The 21,242-nt window shown below is 51.8% G+C and overlaps 1 non-coding gene and 1 pseudogene across 1 annotated transcript; both read right to left on the bottom strand.

The window, feature by feature from the left end:
- Window positions 1-243: 243 nt before the first annotated feature.
- Window positions 244-7,897, bottom strand: LOC134426185 (28S ribosomal RNA; annotated as a pseudogene).
- An 896-nt stretch (window positions 7,898-8,793) lies between these two features.
- On the bottom strand, window positions 8,794-8,946 carry LOC134426244 (5.8S ribosomal RNA). Its single transcript, XR_010029947.1, has one exon. It is a non-coding gene; the product is annotated as a 5.8S ribosomal RNA (ribosomal RNA).
- Window positions 8,947-21,242: the final 12,296 nt, after the last annotated feature.

Here is a 21,242-nt window from a genome sequence, read left to right as displayed (position 1 = left end):
CATTTCAGCCTGACCCTCAAAGCCCTGCTCAGCAACATCCCCCACTAGAGTAGGATGTGTCCCTGGTCAAAGGAGGTCACCCCTCTGACCAAACTGATCCCAGCCCAAAGGCCAGGCCTTCAGCTGGGCTCTGGAAGGGGTTCTGCAGGCAATGTGTTCAGGGGAGAGATCTCCATTGGCCTCACTTCTCTCAGGGATAACACATCCCATCCCATCCCAAGGGTTCCCAGGATTATTATTGCAACAGTACATCATCAGAAGGGTAAAACTAACCTGTCTCATGACAGTCTAAACCAAGCTCAGATTCCCTATTAGTGGGTGAACAATCCAACGCTTGGTGAATTCTGCTTCACAATGATAGGAAGAGCTGACATCGAAGGATCAAAAAGCGACGTCGCTCTGAACACTTGGCCGCCACAAGCCAGTTATCCCTGTGGTAACTTTTCTGACACCTCCTGCTTAAAACCCAAAAAAGCCAGAAGGATCATGAGGCCCCGCTTTCATGGTCTGTATTTCGTACTGAAAATCAAGATCAAGCGAGCTTTTGCCCTTCTGCTCCGCGGGAGGTTTCCGTCCTCCCTGAGCTTGCCTTAGGACACCTGCATTATGCTTTGACAGGTGTACCGCCCCAGTCAAACTCCCCACCTGCCGCTGTCCCCGGAGCAGGTCGTGGCCAGCGCGCACCGGCCGCTTGGCGCCAGAAGCGAGAGCCCCCCTCGGGGTTCGCCCCCCGCCGCCTCACTGGGTAAGTGAAAAAACAATCAGAGTAGTGGTATTTCACTGATGGCCGGGACGCCGGCGGGTGGGTCGCCCCACACCGCCGAGCGCGTGCCCGGCTTCCCACTTATTCTACACCTCTCATGTCTCTTCACAGCGCCAGACTAGAGTCAAGCTCAACAGGGTCTTCTTTCCCCACTGATTCCGCCAAGCCCGTTCCCTTGGCTGTGGTTTCGCTGGATAGTAGGTAGGGACAGTGGGAATCTCGTTCATCCATTCATGCGCGTCACTAATTAGATGACGAGGCATTTGGCTATTTATTAAACACATACAAACTGTATATGTTCCTTTTCCAGGTTAAGTAAGGTGGCCCGTCCACCTGATGTCCAAATCAGAATTTTTAACCCAAATATGGGCTAAGACGCGGTTATGAGGGATGAACCCCTCCCACCCAAAACCGATTCCACTGTCCAGCGGACCCAGCCAAGGGGAGGGGCCTTGTTTATTTACAATGTATTTACAGATACAGTCGATATAGCTTTGCTTACAAAAATATGTGCAATATCGACAGAGGCAAAGAGTACTTTAGATGCTAGGGCCCTCGCGGTTCTCTCTAGCCTCGTTTTAGAGAGACCAAGGGCGGTCAGCAACTCAGTATTCTTGCCTAACCATTTGCCACAGGCTCCCATGGGGAAGCCAACATATTCAATTTCCTTTGCATTCGTCAATTGTTCGATCTGCTTATGAAGGCGCTGATATTTCTTGGCCTTTTCCGAGGCGGCTTCACTCAATGAGATTTCAGAGTGCTCGTACCTCACTGTCACATCAACCACGACTGCTTTAGACCCTTTAACAAAGATCAAATCCGGTTTAAACAATTCGTTTGCCTCATCCCTAATGTGTGGCTCCTCGTCTACTGCCCAACACTCCCTCTTCGCCTCTTCGCTAAAAGTTTCACAGATGGCGTTATGTCTCTTAATCCTGGCTTCCTGAGTGATGGCGCAGTTGCCGACAATGTGGGCCACGGTCTCATATCTAGCTCCACAATGTCGGCAGGATTGAACAACATTCTCCTGTCTACCCCTAGTAAGGAATTCCCTTGTCGGGTAGACATTGGCTCTTAATTGTAGGGCCGTGATTAATTTTCGGTGAGGTATGCCCCCAAACCACCTTATCCAGGCATTACTGATCTCATGATTTTCAAAATTTTCAATTCCATGACCCTGGGATACCAGGTGGATCCACTTTTGAAATTCTAATTTCCTCCAATTACACGGTTTTGGATAGCAAATTTTAGGAGCGGGTGCTTCCCATTCAAGCCGGGCTTCATCATCACCCCCCAACTCTACCGCCGGTAGAGGCTCCCAAATTGATGGGACGGACTCTTGTGTCCCCCCTGCTTTTAGCCACAATCTTTCAAATAACCGTTCCAGATGGATTTCCTTCAAATAATTCACAAGAGTCTCATCCAAAGACTGTGCCAATCTATGCAGTCTTCTCGCCTGTATACTTGGAATGAGCGCCACCAATCTGATGAGACCTAAACCACCATCTTTGAAACTCGAGTACAAGATCGCATCACACGTACTTTGTGGAAGATGAAGCCATTCCTTGACTGTATTACGAATCAACTGGTCAAGGGATTCAAGGAGGCCCACCTTAACCTCAGTATGGTCAGCCAAATATATCAGTCTCGGAGTAGTATAAGTCCTGAGTATATTGACTTTCTGGAGAGGTTTTAAAGGCGAACAACCAATTCGATGGAGCCAATCAGTTAGCTTCTCTGATAATCTAGGGTCTGCGAAGCCAGTCCAGGGGTCTACCCATGTGCCAAGATATCTTTCTGAGGAACCTGGGTCGATCATGTTAAGAGGGGATCCGTTTATTACCCATGTGGGACAATCATTGATAGTATATGAGTCCCTTGTTGGCTTGATGTAAAAGCCAAAGTGTAAAAGTGACATTTTTCACCCTTCGTACTGAGGCCAGTAAGATTGCAAAAGGCCTCCAGAATTTTGATGTTACAACACATGCCTTCCCAGGAATCACTCAGGAGCACTAGGTCATTGGCAAATGCCATGGCCGTAGTTTTCCAACCCCCATGATGGAAACCTTCACCTTCACGTTCAAGTTTACATAGAAGGGGGTCCATCGCTAAATTAAACAGCAGAGGTGACATAGGGTTGCCCTGTTTGACACCTGAGCGAATGTATATGGGGTCTGTTCTTCCCCTTCCAACGGAAATGTACGTCCTGACATCACGATACATTTCCCTCACTAAATCAATCACGTGTGAATCCACACCTCTCTGGACCAGACCCTCAAATACATGCTCATGACACACGGTGTCAAATGCCTTAGCGATGTCCACGAACACGACCCCCAGATGTTTGTGCTCTCCTTTTGCTGTTTTTACCACAAGTTGTAACAACTTGAGGTTCTCGGCACAACCTGATGCGCAAATAAAACCCCGTTGCCGGGGGTTAATGGGACAAGCTTTGGACAGCCTCGCCGTGGCGATCCTGGAAAATAGCCTAATCACCATTGAACCAATAGTGATAGGCCTCCAGTTATTGATATCACCAAGCTTCTCTACATCTGAAGACTTGTGTATCAAGACTGTCCTGCAGTCCCGCAGCGCATCTGGAATTGTACCGGTAATAAGCCAGAGGTTGAAGATCTCAGTCAACCGGGAAAATCTCGGGTCTTTTGCAATAATTTGACCCAGAGTAATCCCATCTGGCCCGGGAGCGGAGGTTTTACACATCTCTTTCAAGTTCTTATCCACCTCTTTCTCTGTAATTAGGGCCTCGAACACCCCATTGTTCGCCTCCTTATAAGGAGGGAAACCTAAGAGGCCACCAAATGTACCAGATGTATCCCATCTATTCTTAAAGTGATCGTGCACAACGCTCGATGGTACCTGGCACTGAATGGCTTCCGTGCTATCCAAGATGATACGCGCGAGGCGCCTTCTATGTGACTTGAACAACAACTGAAATCGCAAGAATTTGCCCCTCTTGATAGCTCTTTTACACATCCAATTTGGTGTAGTCTTGGATGTTTTTTCGCCACGGGGTGCCTGCTTTTTTCGACCCTTACAGATAGATTTGCTCTGGCTAGGCTCCCCCAGAATACCGAGAAACTCGTTATATACGTCATTCACCACACAACCTGGATCTTGCCCATCAACAATTTTCTCAAAGGCCTCCCGATACATGGTGAACTTTCCAACCGATAGTCCCGCTTTGATCATCTTGCGGTATTGGAGCTTTAACTGTCCCTCCTTCGGCAATTTAGCAGACTCGGGTGGATGTTCGATCCCCACGGCGCCTACTAGGCCTTCATGTTCTTCTGCGGAGGGACCTTTCACTAGACGGCCTTTTATCGCTTATCTGCTTTGCTGTCTTCATTGGAATATGCTCCGCTAAAGGTTGATTAATGTTCCTTTTACCGGTGTACTTGTCCACCAGTTGTATCAGGAGAGCCTCTTCCTCTTCAGTCCATACTCGTTTGTGGGCCCCTCGGGCCGATGACTCTTTAGGATGGGAAGCAATAATCCGCTCCTCATTCCGCACAAGAGGATGTCTTATCCTCTTGTGCTGACCCAGGCCAATCTTGGTGGCAAACCCTCGATGGCACACCTCACAGACCCAGTCACCTGTGGGAGCCACACACACCATTCCCTTGCAACGCGGGATGTGACACGAGATACTGTGGTATTTTAGATTTTGTTTACCACACTTCGCACATCTGAAAATGATCTTTCTCTGCCTGTGCACCCTTTTAAGATGATCAATCAGCCCCAGCATCCTAGTAAACGGGGTCTCACATTGAGGACAAGATGGCTGTTTGTCCGGCATTGATACGACCGGTGTTTTTGGCGTACTACCAATAGCTTTGGACCCATAAGGAGCCTCGGGTGTTTTGGGCTCTTCAGTATCCCCCCTCCTACTTTCGGCCTCAGGTGTTCTGGGCTCTTCGAAACCTCCCTCTGCACTCACAGCCTCTTCCTGGGCCAGCCCCATAGGGGAGATCTCATATGGCTCAGGGAGTTGCCCCAGAAACTCCCAGACATCTGCATGATGTATACCATCTCCTTTGACAATTCCAGAGTTAACAAACTCTAGACTTACAAGATTGAACCCCTCTTCCCTGGGCAGAGAGGGCACAGATTTGGCATCATGGACCCTTAGATCTAATGGGTCAGTCTGAGTTGCAATAGAGATGTAACGCAAAGCTAGACATTGCACCATTATGTCAGTCCGGTAAGTTAAAGAAATAACCAGTCCAAGTGAGGGTAGAAATAGTCGTAGTCGACCCTCTCTCGAGCTACCAACTTTTGTCCAACATCAACAGCCCGTGGACAAGGCACTGTGCAACAGCGAACAGGCTGCGGCAAACTCTTTGTTTTAGCAGATCGTGATACTACCATTGGGTGGCGATCCCAACAATAGGGAGGGCTGGTAAATGCCCTCACTCACACTGGGGCAAAAGTCAACTTAGTTACCACAAGGGCATCCGGCGGGACCGCGAGGAGGTGCGACTTCTGCAGCTGAGCCCAGTTAGTAACTATTCTTAAGAGAGTCATAGTTACTCCCGCCGTTTACCCGCGCTTCATTGAATTTCTTCACTTTGACATTCAGAGCACTGGGCAGAAATCACATCGCGTCAACACCCGCCTCGGGCCTTCGCGATGCTTTGTTTTAATTAAACAGTCGGATTCCCCTGGTCCGCACCAGTTCTAAGCCGGCTGCTAGGCGCCAGCCGAGGCGGGGCGTCAGCCCGGGGACCCCCCCGGGGGACCCTCCCCTGCACGAACCGCTCGGGGCTCCGGCCACAGCAAGGCGGAGGGCGGGTGGGGGGGGTGGGCGGCGCCCGCCGCAGCTGGGACGATCCACGGGAAGGGCCCGGCACGCGTCCAGCCGCGGCGCGCACCCAGCCCCGCTTCGCGCCCCAGCCCGACCGACCCAGCCCTTAGAGCCAATCCTTATCCCGAAGTTACGGATCCGGCTTGCCAACTTCCCTTACCTACATTGTTCCAACATGCCAGAGGCTGTTCACCTTGGAGACCTGCTGCGGATATGGGTACGGCCCGGCGCGAGACTTACACCCTCTCCCCCGGATTTTCACGGGCCAGCGAGAACTCACCGGACGCCGCCGGAACCGCGACGCTTTCCAAGGCACGGGCCCCTCTATCGGGGCGAACCCATTCCAGGGCGCCCGGCCCTTCACAAAGAAAAGAGAACTCTCCCCGGGGCTCCCGCCAGCTTCTCCGGGATCGGTTGCGTCACCACACTGGGCGCCTCACGGCGCCCGTCTCCGCCACTCCGGATTCGGGGATCTGAACTCGACTCCCTTTCGATTGGCTGAGGGCAACGGAGGCCATCGCCCGCCCTTTTGGAACGGTGCTCGCCTATCGCTTAGGACTGACTGACCCATGTTCAACTGCTGTTCACAAGGAACCCTGCTCCACTTTGGCTTTCAAAGCTCTCGTTTGAATATTTGCTACTACCACCAAGATCTGCACCTGCGGCAGCTCCACCCGGGCCCAAGCCCCAGGCTTCGAGGCGCACCGCCATGGCCCTCCTACTCGTCACGGCCTAGCCCCCGCGGGCATCGCACTGCCGGTGACGGCCGAGTATGGGCCCGACGCTCCAGCGCCATCCATTTTCAGGGCCAGTTGATTCGGCAGGTGAGTTGTTACACACTCCTTAGCGGATTCCGATTTTCATGGCCACCGTCCTGCTGTCTAGATCAACCAACACCTTTTCTGGGCTCTGATGAGTGTCAGCATTGGGCGCCTTAACTCGGTGTTCGGTTCATCCCGCAGCGCCAGTTCTGCTTACCAAAAGTGGCCCACTGAGCATTCGCATTCCATGGCGCGGCTCCACGCCAGCGAGCCGGCCCCCTTACCCATTGAAAGTTTGAGAATAGGTTGAGATTGTTTCAGCTCCAAGGCCTCTAATCATTAGCTTTACCAGGTAAAACTGCCCATTGCCAAGTGCCAGCTGAGGGAAACTTCAGAGGGAACCAGCTACTAGATGGTCTGTCTTTCGCCCCTAGACCCGCGTTGGACGACGGATTTGCACGTCAGGACCACTACGGACCTCCACCAGAGTTTCCTCTGGCTTTGCCCTGCCCAGGCATAGTTCACCATCTTTCGGGTCCTAGCACGGACGCTCACGCTCCACCTCCCCGGCCCCGCGAAGGGGCGGTGGGTGAGACGGGCTGGTCGTGCGCCTGGGGCTACCAGGCGCAACATGCGCCACGGGATCCCACCTCAGCCGGCACGCGCCGGCCCTTACCTTCATTGTGCCGCGGGCTTTCGACAATGGCTCCTGACTCGCGCACGTGCCGCCTGTCAAGCTCACTCCTTGGTCTGTGTTTCAAGACGGGTCAGGTGGGTAGCCAACATCGCTGCAGACCCCGGGCACCCCAGCGCGGCCTGTGAGCCCAGCCCAGTGGCGCCGCGCGGTCGGGGCGCACTGAGCACAGTCCGCCCCGGTTGACAGCAGGGCCGGGGGCCAGCGGGCCCAGCCCCTGCACCCCTGCGAGAAACGCTGTGCTTTGAGGACGCTTACCCCCCGCGAGGGGAGAAGCGACGCCCCCGCCACGGCACTACCACGGATGGGGTTTGCCCGGGCGACGGAGGGGAGGCGGAGGCGAGGATCCACCAAACCTGCGCCAGACGAATGAAACTCGCCAGGTTGAATCCTCCAGGCAGACTGCGCAGGCCCCACCCGTTTACCTCTTAACGGTTTCACATCCTCTTGAACTCTCTCTTCAGAGTTCTTTTCGACTTTCTCTTACGATTCTTGTTGGCTATCGGTCTCGTGCCAGTATTTAACCTTAGATGAAGTTTACCATCCGGTTTAGGCTGCATTCCCAAGCAACCTGACTCTGAGAAGCCCCGGGCCCGGCGCGCTGGGGGGCCGCTACTGGCCTCACACCGTCTGCGGGCTGCGGCCTCGATCACAAGGATTTGGGTCCCCCAAGAGCGCCGCCCAGGAGGGGGGCTTCTGTACGTCACATGTCCCGTGCCCCACTGCGGGGGGAGATTCAGCCCTGGGCTTTTCCCTCTTTGCTCACCGTTACTGATGGAATCCTTGTTAGTTTCTTTTCCCTTGCTGACTAATTTGCTTAAATTCAGCGGCTCGCCATGTCTGATCTGAGGTTGCAAGGCCAAAGCTTGGCCACACCTCCCGGCCCATGCTGCTCCTAAAGAAGTGGCATGCCAACAGGCCAACAGCCAGCCAGCTTCTCCCACCTACTACTCTCACCTCCCTCCCCACTGGCTCCCATGCACCAGGGGAAAACAAAGCCAGAGGTAGAGAAGCAGAGACGGAGTGCCCCATCCCAGAGACAAGAACCAAAAAGGGAGTGTGGCAGAGACAGCCCTGATGGGGGACCAGCCAAGTGGCGGCACGTGATGGCCTTGGTGGAGAGAGAGAAAAGCCATGGTGCTATTTGCACCCCGAGACCGCAACAGAAGAGGAGCAGGGCAGGCGAAGGGAGGAGGGGGTCAGAACCCCTGTCCCTGGCGCTCTCGCCTCACATGCACACGCAGCAGCACAGCACAGTACCCCCGTGGTATCCACCCGCAGACAGCCGCCTGCGTGACTGGGAGGCTACGGGTGAGGCCTGCACCTCATCTCCCTCTTGTCCCCTCTGTTCTCCCAGCCCACGGTGATGTTTTCAACGCTGTCTCTTACTCTCCTCATCTCCCACCACCACCATACCGCGGCATGGGTGCCCCAAGGACAAACTCTGCCCCAGTGGCTCACTCCAGGAGTGGGGAGCTATGGATCAGTCCCTGAGTCTGCATATAGGGGGATGAAGGCCCTGCGCGGCAACAATGACGATGACAGCCATGACGATGATGACGCCTGCTGGGTCACAGGGAAAAAATTGAGGCCGCCAAGGGAAAAGCATCCCTTGCCAAACCCCTGACCGCCTTCCCTCTGGGCACCAGCGAGCCAGCATCGTCTCCGCTGCTGACCACAGTCAACTGGCCTGCGAGGCGACGCCAGCCGCACCACTGTGGTGGCCCCCGGATGGCGACTGATCGTCAAGAAATGCTCAGACGGGCGTAGCCCCGGGAGGAACCCAGGGCCGCAAGTGCATTCAAAGTGTGGATGACCAATGTGTCCTGCAATTCATACTAATTCTTGCAGCTAGCTGCATTCTTCATTAATGCATGAGCCGTGTGATCCACCGCTAAGTGTTGTCTGGCTTTTGGCACCGATCCCGCACGCGTGGAGGGGCTGGGACCGCTCACATGAAGCGGCCCCTTTCTCTTGTGCTGAGGACGTGCAGGCGCGTGCCTGGCTTTGACCATCCTTACTTGATAGTCAGGATTGCAGACATAGGAGATCCAGCCACACTGAACTGGAATTCTTCCTCAAACCTCCACACTATGGCGGCACTGAAGGAGATCTGAGCAGTCTGGGTCCCACCTGGTGCACCGATGTCTTCCTCAGGCGCAAACTTGAAGCAGAAGCCCACATTGGCAGTTGAAGGGCTATAGGTGAAGGGAGCATCAATAGCTCCTAGGTAAATCAGTTCCACCTGCAGCAGCAAGAAAGCAAAATGGAAATACATGTGGAATCTTCCCTTCTTGTGAGTTATTGTCTAATGACGCAATTAATACCCAGAAATAGCAGACGATGCTATGAATGGCAAAAAAATACAACAGGACAAGTTCTGCCTTTGGGTTTTCCTGCAAAGCAGTGGCAGCTCCACAGAACTGGAGTCCACAACCCTGGGGTTATCCCATGGACACAGAGCTGTGCACCTCTGATCAGCATCACCAAGTTCATTCAGACCTGGCCCTGAGAGCAACGTGGGCTGATTGCAGCTGCGCAGGGAATCACCCCAGAGCTGCTGCTGCCCCACTGAGCACAGCTCCAACAGCACCATCTACTCATTCACCTTTTCCCATGTCATGAAAACAATACATTGATTATGAGGCATCAGCATCAAAATGTATAGACAGCATCATCTTTTGGTAAGAAAACTCAGCATGTCTTTGCCTCCCACAGCCAAGCTTTTGGAAGTGTCTGGCATGATGTAGTGCCTCATCTTCTACCTCTTTCAGCTGCTCTCTCTTTGGATTTTGTTGCAAACTTGACACTATTGGGGAGGAGACAAATAGGTAGAAAAATGCTTTGCTTTATTCCCAGGAAAACTTTTCTCTTTCTAGAGCCAGAGATGCACCAAGGCTGAAGTGTGTTGAGGGACTGGTCAGCAAGGGAAAGAACTCCCAAGCTCTTTGCAAGGGCCAGCACTGAGCCAGGAGGCTGGATGGCTTTCCTGTGACTTGCAGCAATAAGCAGGAGACACTTGACTGGAAGCTGTCTGCAGTTGACTGAAGCTCAAAGGCAGCCAGTTTGTTCCAGCTGCTTCTGAACAGCCCAGTCCAAAGGTGCCTTGTGTCTGGCACTGCCACAAAAGCCTCTGAACATCCCTTTTTGACCCAGGCTTCGTTTCATATGCCAAGGGGTTGTTTTGCAGCAAGCCTCCCAGCTGATTCCCAAAGAAGGAACTGGGGCTTCATGAACAACAGACACACCTTTCAGACCCTCCCAGATTTCACCAGTAGATCAAATATTCCCTGCTCACAACTGCCCAGGTCGGCAGCAATTCCACACTTCCACCAGGCTTGCTCTGCCTCAGGAGCCATCAGAATCCACCCCAAGCCTTCTGCTCACGTCATAGATGTGGGGGGTGTCGATAGAAATGTTCCCAAGGTTCAGAGTAGGAGAGCTGAATTCTACCAAGGGTCCTTGTCCTTCCCCTCTGAGCTGCAGGGGCAGCCTGCTCTCACAGCCTGGGGAGAGATGTCCATTGCAGTACAAACATTCCCTCTGTTATACTGGATTTTCCAGGCTGCCTCAGTGCTAGACCCTGACTCTGAGCTGGATGCAACCAGCTCCTGATGCTGCAGGAGAGGATATGGACCCTCCTCTTCCCTCAGCCTTGGGGCTGACTTCTAATTTCTAACCCATTCCTTGGGCTGCTTTCCAATTTCAGCCACCAGTCCGCTGAGTTTAAAACATCTCTGCTGCCTTGTAGTGACAGGCCAAGGAGTTACAGGTATAAATTGAAAGAAAGGAAATTTAGCTTAGATATTAGGAAGAAATTTTTTACTCTGAGGGTGGTGAGACACTGGAGCAGGTTCCCCAGGGCTGTTGTGGAGGTTCCAGCCCTGAAAGTGTTCCAAGCCAGGCTGGATGGGGCTTGGAGCTACCTGTTCTAGGGGGAGGTGTTCCTGCCCAGAGGCCTTTAAGTCCATTCCATCCTTAACATACTCTGGTTCTATGCTTTCCTTCCCATGCACTTAGAGGAGCTTTGAAATCATTCAGTGAAGGCACAGAGCTCCTACAGAGTTTGGCAATTACCAAACTACCTGGCCCAGGAACACAGGACTTCGTTGCCAAAGTCCCCAACTCCTGACACTCAGCGCTGTGTTCTATTTCCACAGACAGAGCTGAAAGGGCTCAATTCCCACAAAGGGAGAGAGGCAGGTGCTGGCCAAGGCCGCTCCTTCTACCAACACCCTGGGCTCAGGGGGGCTCAAACACCTCTGCTCTGCTGCTGTCTGGGCACTGGGAGGTGATCCAGGCTCAGGGAACACATTTGTAACTCAGCTCCTGCTGCCTGATGATGGATCCATGTCAAATGGACCCATCATCCTGGAGGCCAGGGGCCTGCAGGGGCTGAGTGCTTGTTCACTAAAGCTGTTCTGCTCTGCAGCTCTCTGGCCTTTGGGGGAATGCTGACAAAGCCATGGCATGAAAACCTCTCCCTGCACTGCCTGGGCTGTTCTGGGATCAGTCAGGCACACACAGCATTCTGAGCCCTGGCCTGGCACAGGAGACTCCCTGGGAGCTGCAGGGCCAGGGGGGATGTGCCAGCACTGCCCTGCTGACCAGGGACTCTTCCCAGCACTTCCATGGGAGCCCCGTGGGCTCAGGCTGGCACCATGGCTTCACTGAGGGGGAGAGAAGCAGGGCAAAGGAGCTGTACCTGAGATGCTGCAGTAAGCCACACTTCCATTCTCCAGTGCTTCCAGGGGTCTGAAGGTCACCTTGAATTTGGCCAAACAATTTGGCCCAATTTCTCCCTCCTACAGCAGAAAGAGACAGCAAAACAGTTCTCTTCAAACTTCACATTTCTTGTTTTCAACCACACTTCTGTAAGCCTCTGTTTAGAGCATTAGTAATGAGTGAACAACACAAGGAGCCCAAGGAAACACTCCAAACCCAGCTCAACACAGCGCTGGAAGCTCTCAATGCTCAGCTGTTCAGCTCCCCCTCTCCACAATATTCCTGCTGCTCTGACAAAGGCTCTTGGTCACATCATGCTGCTGTCAGCTACAGTGGGATGCTACTGCCACTGTGCACTGGTGGCTCTTCACAAGAAGAAGAGAACATGATCCCTGTCTTGGGTCGACTATATGATGCTTTTATCCCAAATCGTCTTGTTCTGTTTATGCTGAATAATAAGTTTTGCACCTTTAAGACTTGTTGCAGAGAGTGAAGGGGGGAGAGAAGAAGCAGCAGTTTGTTTTCAGACACTGCACTCACTCCTCCACATTCCTGCTCCTGGACTGCATTGTGTGCGGATGGACAGACAGCGGGACAGAGCTCTCCTTTGCTTTTAGTTAATTTAGCTTGCTGAGGCAAAGAAGTTCCCTGGACTGTGGGGTTTTTTTTCCTTTCTTTGGACCTGTTCAAAACTGCTCTGGACTGAACACCAGAAGAGCACCAACAGCTCCACCAGTGGCCACCGGGCTGAGCCTGGCCTGTGACATTTCCAGCACTAGAGGGACTGATCAGAGACTGAGTGAGCTGAGCTGCAACCCAGGGAGGGACTTTCTCAGTTTGTCATCTCTTTTGGAGCAGCAAGGGGTTTTATTGATTAATACTGTTTAGGGTTTATTGTTTAATAAACAGGTTTTTTCCACTTCAAGGAGGTCTTTTCTCCAGGACCGGTTGGGGGTAGGGGCCGATTGAATCTGCTTTCCGAGAGGAGCCCCTTTGGGGGGTTCTCTCCCAAATTTGCCCGGAACCAGAACCTTAGAAATAAAAATATTAGTTTAACCTGTATTGAAAGAAAGCAGAGGCTGGCATTATTCTAGGGTTTACTCCAAGATGAGAAGGGATGTTGCACTGTGCAGACATCAGGCATTCATTGTCTCTCACAATGCCAGTACTCAGAATCAGGACTCTGGTTGATACGAGGATGTGGTGGTTTGCTTGCAGAAACAGAAAAGGAAAAGGTTTTCTGTCCCTGTGTGCAGCACAACTCCAAAGGCCCATTTCAACCTTCCACCCTTGTGTCCAGGCTCACAGAGGACACTGGAAGGGACACTCAGAAATAGTGCAAGGCGTGGTTACGGGAGGGGATTGGTATTTCTATGATTAGCCTTAGGCTGAATTTGGCCTCACTTTCCCAGCAAACCATTGCAAGCTTCAGGTCAGAATGTGGCCTGGCAGTGCTCCAACAGCCTCTGCTGAACCTCACATGTGGGGGGAGCCCCTACCTGTAAGAACTGCTCCCTGTGGACACTGCAAGGACACGCACAGAGTGCCCTTGAGCTCAAGCCCTGGCACCACAGCTTGGCCTTGTCAGGCACCCAACCCTGCCATGAGCCTCCAGGGCAGAAATGCTTTTAGCATTTGGCATTTTTAGGCGAGCTCTGCAGGTGCACCAGAAACTCAATGTCCTCCCTCCCAGCACTTCGAGCCAGCTGACAATCTGCCCAGTGACCACAGCCAGGGGTAGAGTGGGTGGGAGGAGGAAGAGGGGGAGGAGGATGAGGAGGATGAGGATGAAGAAGAGGAGGAAAATGAGGTTTTCACCTATCACTTACCATTGGCTCAATGAAAAAAATGTCATCAGAGAACAGCATGGGGTCTTGGTGCAACTTTGCCTTCTCCCCCAGGAGCCTCAGGAGGGCAGTGTGATCTTCACAAGAGCCCTTCTTCTTCCCTGTTTCTTTCCCCTCCATTAACTTTTCCAGCCACAGCTCTCTCGTGTCCGCAGGAATCGATGCTGCCTGCACCCACAGGAGAGACAAAGCCAGCAGACTGTTTAATAAGCCACAGATTGGCAGAGAGAAGTGTGAGTGCAGGAGAGCAAAGCACCTGGGGAGGAGCTGCAGTGTGAGAGATGAGTAATGCGATGATTTATCAAAAAGCAGGATGCCCCATTGCAGGGAATGATTGGCAGCTGACTCCATTGATTCACAAGGCTGAACAGTTGCTTTATTAAACTAAATTATATTACATTGTACTACACTATATTAAAGAAGCATACTATACTACAAAGAATACTAGAGAATACTAAAGAATACTAAAGAAAACTTGTGACTGTCTCCAGACAGCCAGGACAAAGCTTTTTCCAATTGGCCAAGGAAACAAAACAATCCTCAGCAGAATCCAACTGACAAATCACTTCAGGTAAATAATCTTCCTAACACTTTCCACATGATGGAGATACGAATTTTTTTCTTGCTTTTCCCTGTGCTTCTCCAGGAAAAGAAACCTTGAGAGAGAATTATGTCTCTCCATTCAGAGAATGTGAATGCCACAATGATTGACTCTCACAATTAACAGACAAATACCATGTATAGAAGTTAAGAAAAATTTCTTTTACCCCCTCAGTTGTTATCAAGGGACACCTGGGGTTGGGATATGTGGGAGGGTCACCTTGTCACTACAGTGACATTTGACCTCCAATCAAGATTTGAGGAAGTAAACTCTACCACTGGACACTGAAGAAGGAGTCAATGGACAGAATTTTGGGAGGGGCTAAAGGGTTAAAAGGCAAAAACTCCATTGTATGGGAGAGCACATGGTGGGGAAAATCCTTTGCTCCTGGCGCCATAACATTTTCTCTATTCAGTCTTCTGTTGCATTTTTGATAAGGTTTAATAAACCTTTCTAAACTTATGAAAAGGGAGTGGCTATTTCTCCCAAGCAGCAGCTCCCCAGCAAGGGCTGACCCCAAGCCATGGGGGTCCCAGATGGATCAGAGGATAACTTGTTGTTCACTGGCCCAGCAGGGAGTTTTACTCCACACCTGCAAGCTCAGGAGAGGTTTCCAGAGCCAGCGTCCCTCCAGGGAACCTCCTGGCTCAAAGCCTCTGGCAAAAAACTGAGGGAGAATCCATCAGCCACTTCAAGTGGCTTTTCCTACCACTGAGCTGCTGGGGAGGCAGATAAAGGTCATGGAGCAGGACTTCCCTGGGAAGGGGAGACAAAGCTGGGTTGCAGCTACGTGCTACCAGCACTGTGAAAAAGTCACATTATATGATTGGCTTTTCGCATATAGTCTGTTCTGTTTCAGTCTCTATGCAACATTGCATAGAGAAATGTAAGATAACAACAATTAGAAATCAATCAGATAATGCACATAACCAATGACACATCTGCAATCATACCATTATCAGTCACTACAACACTGAACTGTCATCCCAGAGTCTGCGACAGCTGATGAACCTTGAAACAACAGAGAACTGGAGAACTCATGTCCAGATTCATGTTTCTCCAAATTCCCTTTGAAATCAGGCTCAGCTATCATACATGGTCAAATTGCCAAGCCAAAACGACTTGAATACTTTTTGATGCAGAAAACATCTGGGCTGATTCTCAATCATTCCATTCAAGTAGAGCTAGACCTTGGCAAGAGTTCAAACTCTAATTGCTGGACATCACTTAATACATTTTAAAACAAGACTCTTAAAACAGCAATTATGAATAGGAAACCTTAGGATTAAAGATCAATCAAACCATTAAATAATTGAATCCCTCCAAAACTTCTGTCAGGACAGAAATTCTTCAAACACAGCAAACCTCTTGAATTCTCAGCTGAAGTACTCTATAATAACTGAAGAAATAATAGCTGAAGAAAACCACAAAACTGGCAATCTGGATTTAAAAGAAACCCAAAAAACATGAGTAGTTAAGAAACAAAAAGACAAGATTCTGAAGAGACACGTGTCTTGTAGATGATCACGCAAAGAGACAGTGAAACACATGAAAGCTGGCTGTAAATATTACAACAATATCTTGATCATAATTCTTATAATAAATTCTGAAAATTCTCACTATATAATCAACTTATCAACAGGAAGTATTTGAAGGGGTTATGACAACTTTTTTAAAGTATTCATATAGCATTAATAACAATCCTTATTTATCAGTATCACCTATAAAATCCAAAAATAACAAAGGTTACAAACTCCATACCAACAAAACTGTGAATCATTGGAGAATCAGCTGGTGACCCCACAGATAGGATCTGATTGATATTTCTCAAATGCTCTGTCTTCAGAGACATTTCATGTAATTGAATCATTGCTAATAATTCTATCTTTCTACAGTGGTTTCCCTTCCTAAGAGGCATTTTGCACAACAGAAGATTTCCATTTATATCATATTTGGAATACCACTGATTTGCACTGGTTTCCCCTTTTTCTGTATCTTGGGAAAAAGTCTGTGTGCTTTCTCACTTTACTCTGATTTTGGACAGCTTTTTTACATGTCCAGCTTTTGCATCTGAAGCCTGATCATCTGGTAAATGCTGTTTCCGTCACTTCTGTGGGACCGGGCTGTTGAGGAGTTCGGTGCGCCTCACACAACATGCGCTGCACCCGCGAAAAATCTCCAGCTTGAGATTTTGATGGAGGCTGAAACTGTGTGCTGGCTGCCGGGGCCGGCTGCGTGCCCGCTGCCGTGGGACCGGAGCAGGGCCGGTCCCTCGGGCACCCTCTGCACCCAGACCGCGCCCGCTCTCTGCCGGTGCCCTCACGGGAGTGCGGATGCCCCCGCCCCGAGCGCGCCTCCCCGGCGCTTCTCTCGGCGCAGGCGCGGTCTGGGGAACGCCCCCTGTGCCCGTGACCGACACCGGCGCTGCCCCGGTCCAGTTCTGGCTCCGGTCCCCGCTCGGCCGCGTCCGTGCCGCGTCTGCGCACTGGGGAAAAACCCGCCCCGCTCCGGCTGCCGGGTTTGTGCGTCATCAGCGGGCGCCTGCCGCGCTCCGTGGCGGTCGCAGGGACGCTGCAGCCGTCCCGTCCCGTCCGCCTCACTCCCGCCCGGCGCGGCTGCCGCGGCCCGTGCGCGTTCCCCGGGTGCCGCCGCCATCGCAGTCGCGCGGGTTCTGCCCTTCGCGCGCGGCTTTGGCACCCCCTGCGTGAAACCGCCGCCGCCGCCATGGCGCATGCGCCCGCCGCCAGCGCCGCGCCTCCCGCTCCCGCGCTCCGCCCGGCCCGGCCCCGCTCGGCGCTGCCCCCGCAGCCGCCGGCCGTGCCCTGCACGCTGCCGACCGCCCGCTGCTGCGATCCGGGCACCGCCGTGCGCGCTATCGCCTCCGCCGCTGCTGTGCCTGCGACTGCCCCGCTGCCCCCGTGGGCCCCCGCCGGCCTCCGCAGCCCCCACGGCCGCCTCTGCGGCCCCCCCGGGCTGCTGCCGGCCGGCGCCGCCGTGGCACGGGTTCGCCAGTCGCCGAGAAGCGGCTCTGCCCCGGGTTCCCCGACCCCCTCCGCCCTCCTCCCCCTGAGAGTTCTGGGCGTTCTGGGGACCCATGGGACCCTGGGCACTGTGGAGATGATGCCAATTCCTCCCACACCTGTTTGCTGGGGATTACCTTTGTCCCTCTATGGTCGGTAAGGGCAACTGCCGCCTGCTGATGGCAGGATGACTTCCCCCATCCTCGAGAGAATACTGCTGCCTGCTGATAGCTGGCAGCCCCCGCGGAATTCCACGAAATTGCCTCTAACATTACCCTTGCTGGGGATAAAAGCTTCAAGGCCGTTTATCTTTTTTCAGAGATTTTCACAGGGTGTGTGGCTGCCATGCCCTGTAGGGCTGACAAGATGCTGGGTTGTTCCTGGGAACATGTCTCCCCCATGTTCTCAATTTTGACTTTTCTTACCAAAAGCTGAATCATCTGCAAGGTCAGTCCGGAGTTTGCCCTGGTCACCGTCCAGCAGCTCGCAGGTGAGGGTTTCCAGGCGTGCTTCTGGTCCTCCTCTTTCCAGGTCGAGCTTGAAATGAATCTTCTCAGCAGAGGTCGAGATGCTCTTTCTGGATTTTTCCCTTGAGAGTGCCTGTTTCCTTTCCTTCTCGGGCTGGGTTTCAACAGCTGATGGCTGTGGCGTGGCTGCTTGCCAAGAGCCCACCTGGGTGCCCTCTTGGAGCCCACCAGGGACGCCAATGTCTCAGGGTCTCTTGCTGCTCAGAGTGACCCCAAGAAAAGTTCAAAGTCTCTTTTCCCAGCCCGGCGCTTGAAGAAGGAGTCAGGGCTCTTCATTTCTCAGCCTCAAGGTTGTTTATTTTATCTTATCTATAAAAAAATTTTCTCCTGCCCTGCCGAGGTCAGCTCAGCAGGACAGTCTGAGGCACTCTGCCTGCCCCCAGGGCGGTGTTATGTCTTTATACTAAAAACTGCGTGTACAATGTTTACAATTACTTTCCAATACCTATCACCTATGTTAGACAGTGAGCTTCTACTCTAAACCAATCGGTAAGTGCCAACATCACAGCAGAAGATGAAGGCCAAGAAGAAGAAGGAGAAAGGCTGGACACACCCAGTTCCCTCCATCTTGCCTCCTGAACCCCCATACCAAAAACCCCAAAATCTACTTTTCCACCCTGTGATAACTTCACTAATATTCTACCTAAACTGTTGTGGCCTGCTGATCTTCATATAAGGTTTGTATTTTGCTCTACGGGTCATAATCAAACCCACTGGTGTTTTGGGCTCTGTGCCAGGGCTTCTGAGCCCCCTGGCATGGGTCCTGGCCATCCTGGACTGCCAGAGGGATGTTCTGGGTTCCCACAGGTCTCTTCTTAGGTCTTCTACAGGTTGGTTTTTTGTTTCTCTCCTTCTGCTTGTGCTGGGAAAACCCCCTGCTGGGACATCTCTGCACTCTGGCATCCTGGGCATCTGCATGGGGATGGGCAATGTAACAAAGGACTGGCTGGAGGCCTTTGGAAATGGGAATTTATGGACAGGTGGGATTGCTCAATCTGACTGCACTGGGCCCTCATGCAGGACAGAGCTCTGGATCTCCTTCCTGCTTGGCAGGGTTCCGTTTCCAGGTAGTGTGGGCAAGGACTGGCACTCACCTGCACAGAAAGGCTTCTGCCTTTTGTCCCTGTAGCTAAGCCCAGGGTAAGATTCCTCCTTTAGTGCTCAAAGAAAGGAAAGGAAATCCCAGAAGGGATGTGCTGTGTCTTTGAAACCATTACCAACTGTGAGGAACACCTCTGCTAGAGGAGAACATGTCTCTGGGCAAAGAAGGTCACCCCTCTGACCAAACTGATCCCAGCCCAAAGGCCAGGCCTTCTGCTGGGCTCTGGAAGGGGTTCTGCAGGCAATGTGCTCAGGGGAGAGACCTCCATTGGCCTCACTTCTCCCAGGGATAACACATCCCATCCTACCCCAAGGGTTCCCAGGATGGCCACAGACAAGAGCAATGGGATCCAGCACACTTACTTAGCTCTTTGAATAGTGCTTCTACACCTTTCTGAGCCAGACAGCCAGCAGCCACAGACACTGGACATCAGATGCACATGAAAATAAAATCAAAGACAGGGTATTTAACAAGGACCTTTCCCCAAGGAACTCCAGGGCTGCACTGAGCAGGTTCTGGGGCAGAACACATCCCACAGCTGGCCCAGGAGCCCCATGCAGTGCTGGGGAGTTCCTGACCCTCGGGCCCACTGAGGCTCTCCTGGGCCAGGGAGCTGCCTCAGCTGCCACAGCACTCGGGCACCACACAGGTGCCTCAGTCCCACCAGAGCACAGCCACCCACAAGAGGGTGAGACTCTTCTGCCACACACCAGGAGTGGAGAGGAACCTCCCAGGCCCCTTCACTGTCCCTTGGCACATTCATTTCAGCCTGACCCTCAAAGCCCTACTCAGCAACATCCCCCACTAGAGTAGGATGTGTCCCTGGTCAAAGGAGGTCACCCCTCTGACCAAACTGATCCCAGCCCAAAGGCCAGGCCTTCAGCTGGGCTCTGGAAGGGGTTCTGCAGGCAATGTGTTCATGGGAGAGATCTCCATTGGCCTCACTTCTCTCAGGGATAACACATCCCATCCAAGGTTCCCAAGGATGGGCACAGGCAAGAGCAATGGGAGCCATGAGTCCACACTTACTTATGAACTCAAATTGGCCTCCTTGGTCATGCTGCCAAGAACTGCCTTTTTTTGTGGCCATTAGGTTCACCTGAAAACAAAAAGAAAAATTAAAAAGAGGAAGCTTAACGATGATATTTCCCCTTAGGTTTTAAAAAATGCATTTAAGAGCTTTTTTGTGACACATATATCCCTCAAAATATACTACTCAAACCTCTGATTTACTCAGGGTTTTTTAATTTACTGATTTTCCTTTCCATCACTGTCCAAACGGAATACAGCTCTTTCCAAGATATTCAGTCCTTGCTTGTGGTCTCCTGTATCATTTTCTCTAGGTTCACTCTGCAATGCAAGGGAAAAGAGGGGCAAAATCTCTGTGGTGAGCAACATCTCAGCACTAGAGAAGACAAGGCAGTTGATAAGATGTTCTGTTGCACTCCCAGCTGGTCCCTAACCCATCTTGTCTGCCCTGGAGCTCTGAGAATTCTCACAGACACACACTTCATCTTCCTTGGTAAAAATTAAGACCTTCTGCTTTTGCAGAGTGCAGAACCTGGTGTTCAACCCCAGTCATATTTTCCTCAGAGGCAAGGGACCATTTTCCATTCCTTCAGACTCAAATCCTGGAGGTTATCCTGACCAGCTATGAAGAAATCTATGGTGAAAGGACAAGTGACCTTGGCTGGAGTCGACGCAGGAAGTGTCCCGACCAGAGAGTAATTACCACTCATTCCATGATGCAGAACGCATGAAAGACACTTTATTATTCGTGTACAGTATTAAGAAATATACAGTTCATATAGGAACAGTAGTGGACCTAAGACCTGATTGGTCTTAAGGTGAAAACCTCTCACACTAGTGATGCATTATGATTAGTACACTCTAGCAAACCATTTTTATAAACAATGGTTATAGAAAGAGAGATAATAATTGTTTGATATTTTTTTTTTCTAGGATTGTTAGGTTCAGTTTGTGAGAAATTGTCTCTGTTCATTCTTTGACTGAACTGAGAATATTTACAGGCTGGCTGCCAAATGCCCATCAAACTTCTCTCACTCCCCCTCCTCAACTGGACAGGAGGAAAAAATACAACTGAAGAGCTCACATAAAGCTTGGGACATCCCTCTCCAGCTGCCACCATGGGCAAACCAGACTCCACTTGGGGACGATTGCTTTGCTTTTTCAGCAATTCCCAATAGAGCAGCAAGCTGGGTAACAAAGACAAAACTGAAATCACCTCACTCCCACTCTCCCCTCTCCTGGCTGTGAACACACCTGGTGCAGGTGGCTGGGGCAGCTGCAGTGCCTGATGCAAGCTGAGCTCCAGGTGGGAGCCCGAGACAGGAGCTCATGAATGGCCAACAGAGCC

The sequence above is a fragment of the Melospiza melodia genome, chromosome 17, assembly GCF_035770615.1.
Source record: "Melospiza melodia melodia isolate bMelMel2 chromosome 17, bMelMel2.pri, whole genome shotgun sequence".
In the NCBI taxonomy this organism is placed as follows: Eukaryota; Metazoa; Chordata; class Aves; order Passeriformes; family Passerellidae; genus Melospiza; species Melospiza melodia.
Note: the sequence above shows the minus strand (reverse complement) of the source record. Positions and strands in the feature narration are given on the sequence as shown.